Genomic DNA, 5665 nt, shown 5'->3' with positions numbered 1-5665 from the left:
TTTCTGAAGAAGGGTCTAGGCCTGAAACGTCAGCCTTCCTGCTCCTCTGATGCTGCTTGGCCTGCTGTGTTCATCCAGCTCTACACCTTGCTATCTCTTTAATTTTTCACTGTTCCCCCATTGTGCCTCAGTCTCTCTCATTAATTCCACATTAATCTGAACAGGAAATTGGAGCTTGCAAAACACTTGGAAAGGCAGCCACTCACTTATTAGCCCAACATCTTTCCCCTTTCTTTCAGAAAACTGAAAGAGTGAAATTGTCATTTCAATACTTCTAGGTCAGTTTAACTAATGAGAATGTGCCAAATTTGCATCTTTAACCGCTCGCCCCCCCCCCACCCCCGAGATATTGTTAGGAGGAAGAATGCTAGCTGGTTAACCATAATGAAACCAAGTTGTTCTAGATTGTGTGGAAGCCCCCCAGCAAAACGACATCTGCTTTAAATAGCTCTCACGTAGAAGCACTGCTCTCAAAATCCCAGCCAACATCTCTGACTCACAGTCAAGGGGCACTTATTCACTCGCTTCCCAAATCAATTTTTCCACAGCTTAATTCTTTTCTAGTAAACTCATTCATTGAATTTTTGGAAAAGTGTAAACAAAGTCAGTGACCAACAGCATCATCCCGATAATGACATCAATGTATCCATGAACAACTGAAAGCAGCCAAATAAACAGAGACATAACAGCATTCAACCAAATTTGGAGATGTGCCTTTAGGCCAGAAAATTTCCTGCGTTGAACATTGGTCAGGGCTGAAATTAAATAGGTAGCATATCTTCAAAAGATAGTGTATACTTCTGACTGTGCAGCACTCATTACTGTACTGAGAGCATTAGTGAAGATTATGGGTTTAAATTCTGGGGTAGAACTTGAACCTATGAGTTTGCTGACTCTAAAGCAAGCATGTTCTATAATGACTGAAACTGCATAAAGTATCTGACACACCCAAGCCAGTTAACCAGCTATTGGACTTCCTTAGTGACTAAGCAGGGGAAGAAGCATATCAGCTGGACTTCATAAGCTAAGGTATGGCAGTTTTGAGTTTTGATCCTAGGGTTCTTGATCTTGATACCTTTCTCATACCCCCTGCTTCTAGGGTGTGTCTGTGTGGGTGAACAACACAAATCCAAAAAAAGAGGAAAGGTTGAGAGAGCCAGCGCTTGTCTCTTTAGAACGATGAAGGATGAGAGGTGACTTGATAGAGGTGTACAAAATGATCAGAGGTATAGATAGAGTAAACAGCCAGAGACTTTTTCCTAGGGTGGACGTAGCTTTTACGAGGGGACATAGTTTTAAAGTGAGTGGAGGTAGATATAGAGGAGACGTCAGAGGTAGGTTCTTCACTCAGTGGTCAGGGCGTGGAATGCATTGCTGGAGAGGGTAGTGGAGTCGGCTTCATTAGGGGCATTTTAAGCGGCTATTAGATAGGCCTATGGATGATAGTATAAGGTAGCGGTGGAGGTTAGATAGATCTTAGGTTTCGGGTAAAAGTTTGGCACAACATCATGGGCCGAAGGGCCTGTACTGTGCTGTACTGTTCTATGTTCTATGTTCTAGGTCCCAACCCAAAACGTCACTTTTCCGGCTCCTCTGATGCTGCCTGGCCTGCCGTGTTCCTCCAGCTCCACACTGTGTTTTATCACAAATCCAAGAAAGGTTTAGTTGGGATGCCCTCTACTGTCCAAAATCTGTCAGATATTCCGGCTAGTCAAGGGAGTTCCAGACTTGAAGATTTTATAGAGTCTAGAGCACGGAAACAGACCCGCTTCAGTCCAACACATCCACGCAGACCAGACATCCCAATCTCTCATAGTCCCATTTGCCAGCATATGGCCCATATCCCTCTAAACCCTTCCTATTCATATACTCTTTTAAATGTTATAATTGTACCTGCTTCCACCACTTCCTCTGGCAGCTCCTTATATATATAATAGGACCTTATATAAGCACCACCTCTCTGTGAAAAAATTAACCCTCAGGTCATTTTTAAATCTTTCATTTCTTACCTTTAAGCTATCCCCTCCAGTTTTGGACTCCCCCACCCTAAGAAAAAGAACTTGGCTATTCGTCCTACCCATGGGCCTAATGATTTTATAAACCTCTATAAGGTCACTGCTCAGCCTTCGACACTCCAGGGGAGAAAGCACCAGCCTATTCAGGCTCTCCCTAGAACTCAAACCCTCTAGTCCCAGCAACATTCATAGAGTCGTACAGCATGGAAACAGACCCTTCGGTCCAACCAGTCAACGTCGACTATGTTCCCAAACTAAACTAGTCGCATCTACCGGTGCTTGGACCCTATCCCTCCAAAACTTTCCTATTCATAAACTTATCCAAATATCTTCTAAACATTGTAACTGTACCTAAATCTACCACTTCCTCTGGTAGTTCATTTCAAACATGAACTGCTCTCTGTGTAAAAAAGCTGTCCCTCATGTCCTTTTTAAACCATTCTCCTGTCACATTAAAAATATGCTCCCTACTTTTGAACACTCCAGCCTAGGGAAAAAAAACCTTGTCATTCACCTTATCTATGTCCCTTATGATTTTATAAACCTCAATAAGGTCACCCCTCAACCTCCTGCGCTCCAGTGAAAAAAGTCCCAGCCTTTCCAGTGTATTTTTATATTACAAACTCTCCATTCCCGGCAACATCCTGGTAAATCCTTTCCTAACCCTGTCCAGTTTAATAATATCCTTCCTAAAACAGGGTGGCCAGAACTGCACACAGTGCTCCAGAAGAGGCCTCAGCAATGTCCTGTATAACCTCAGCATGGCGTCCCAACTCCTATACTCAATGTCCTGACAACTGAAGGAAAGCATGCTAAACACCTTCTTCACCACTCTATCTAACTGTGATTGCACTTTCAAAGAACTGTGCACCTGCACCCTTAGTTCTCTTTGTTCGATAACACTCCCCAGGGTTACTAACACTAACACTCCTACCATAAACTGAAGAAGGGTCCCAACACAAAATGTCAACTTTCATGCTCCTCTGATGCTGCCTGCCCTGCTGTGTTCTTCCAGCTCCACACTGTATTGTCTCTGACTCCAGCAGTTCTTGCTACCTCTGCATAAGTCCTGCCCTGGTTTGCCTTACCAAAATGTAACACCTCACATTTATCTAAAGTATCAGAATAAATCTGTGCATCTTGAATTGTTTATGTATAGAATAAGACGCTGTGAGCGAATGTTATCTGGTAATGGACTGGAATCAATTGAGAGGTTCGGGGATTTATGTATTGAAAAATAAATACCCAAAAGTGAGTGACAGACAGCAATCTAATTGACATATTTGGATTCTACAGAAAACAGAGTCAGTTCCAGATTGGAATCTAATGGAGGGGATCATGTGATAGGTTGCAAGTAGCAATGCTAAAATGTTGTTTTTAACACATTGGAATGCAATAATAAGATTCCCTGGAATCCTGCCAAATTATTATGCTAATAAATTCCTGTTATTTTCACTGAATGTTTCCAAAGTCCTTTTTTTCATCATTTGCCTATTGCTTAATGGAAGAGTCCATGTCAGCATCAGGATGTACAATCCAAGCTACTGACGTTTGCAACATTTGTCATGAGCTGTGCTTATCATTCGAAAGGGCAGTGAGCCTGGCACTCAATAAGTCGAGGAAAGCAGGGTCAAGAAAGTTAACCAAAGGTCAATTGCAGTCAGTGAGCAATAGATTGCCTCCGCAACTGGCAGGAGTCCGACTGCAATCAGGCAACAATATCCTTTGAGTTTTGCAAGTCAATGGTTACTGCCACCTTCGTGATTCACGTCATACCCAGGTATTTAACATCACTGCTGAAGTAAATAGGATTTTTTCTAGCAAATATACTGGCTCAGCATTATCATCACAGAAATCAGCTGACGCAGAGTCAATAAGATTAGTAGGGTTTGTCAAACATTAAAGCTCTTCATGTTAATTACAATCATTTTATGGTACTTTCACAAGAGTAAGGCAAAGTGAAGGCAGTCCAAGCTAGAAACTATATAGCTAGATAGAGGCATATCAGCATTTGAAATTTTGGGAGGGATTTTCCCAAGCCCTGGGATATGATGAGAAACTTGGGAAAATCATGTGAAATTGCGAGCAAGACCATTCTCATTGAGGAACCAATAAGTTGCATTTTCTAAGCCAGTCCCTGTTGTCAAGACACAATTCTTGCTTGTGAGCGGGACAGGCCTATTAACAGTGATTATTGTTCATTATCACCCTCATCATTACTTAATCTTGCCTCATTAATATGAACTTTCCCGTTCTTCCAACCACCTGAAAGAAACTAGAAGCTTGGAATTCCCAACATGAAAGTTGGCACAGATACCAGGTGACTCCACTATGCCGCTTGCTCCTCTGGATTGACAGCTCAGAAACCCAGCACCAACATCACATGGCAGTTACTCAACACACCTCACATCCATGGACCGTGGCATCCAACTCATAAAAGTCTCACCACACGTTTATGACACAGCTCTGATTCACTTACAGCATATTTCTGCACTTAATAGCACACTTTTCATTGCAATACTAGATCGCAAAGACCATAAGGCATAGAAGCAGAAGGCCATTCAGCTCATTGAGTTTGCTCCACCATGCAATGAGATCATGGCTTTCTGATAATGCTCAACTTCACCCTCCCACCTTTTCCCTATAACCCTCAATTCCCTTATTGATTAAAAATCTGTCATTTCATTTTTCTTATTATTGAATACAAATTTCACCATCTGCCATTGAAACCCATGTCCCCAGGACAATGGCCTGGTGTTCTGGATTACTAGTCCAGTAACACAACCACTACATCACCAACCCTTAAAAGTTATATAGAAGATAGCAGGTTATTCAATCCAGTCTGTCCAGAATTAGTTAATTCCAGCCCTATATTCCAGCCCTATGTTTTCATTATACTTGGGCCAGTGAGAAGGCTTCTTCACCAATGTAGTGACATCTGCGCCTCAACTGCACAGCACATATGAAGACCCTTGTCCTCCAACTGCACAGAACACATAGGAACATAAGGAAGACTTGCCGTCACATAGTGTGCTTTATAACTACAGGATATCCCAAAGTGCTTCACACACCCTTGACGTTCAGCAGCGTCAGTAACACTGAATTCTCCACTATCAACATGCTGAGGTTAACACTGACCAGAAACTGAACTGGACTAGTCATGTAAGTACTATGGCCACAAGGGCAGGTCAGAGGCTAGGAATCCTGCAGGGGGTAACTCACCTCCTGACTCCCCAAAGCCTATCCACCATTGATAAGACACAAGTCAGGAAAGTGATGCAATACTACCCACTTGTATGGATGAGTGCAGCTCCAACAACACACAAGTCACCTGTTTTCACTTCTGAAGGAGAGTCATATTAGATAAAAAACATTTTGAATGTTTCTTTTTCCACTGATGCTGCCAGGCCATTTGAGTTTTCCAACACGTTCTGTTTTTATTTATGATAAGAGGTGTTTTGATAAAGTTAATAGAGAGAAATTTTCTACTGGGAGGAAGGTCACATTCTATGAAATACGTTCATGTGATGAAAAAAGAAACTTAGAATGGGACATCTTGCTTTGCCGTCTATTTAACGCCTTCTGAGATGTCGAGTGGAGAAGCATGGGGTATGTAGAAGACATGAAAGACGATGGAGGCAGGATCATTG

Source organism: Rhincodon typus, chromosome 20 (assembly GCF_021869965.1).
Source record: "Rhincodon typus isolate 14 chromosome 20, sRhiTyp1.1, whole genome shotgun sequence".
In the NCBI taxonomy this organism is placed as follows: Eukaryota; Metazoa; Chordata; class Chondrichthyes; order Orectolobiformes; family Rhincodontidae; genus Rhincodon; species Rhincodon typus.
This window is presented reverse-complemented; position numbering follows the sequence as displayed.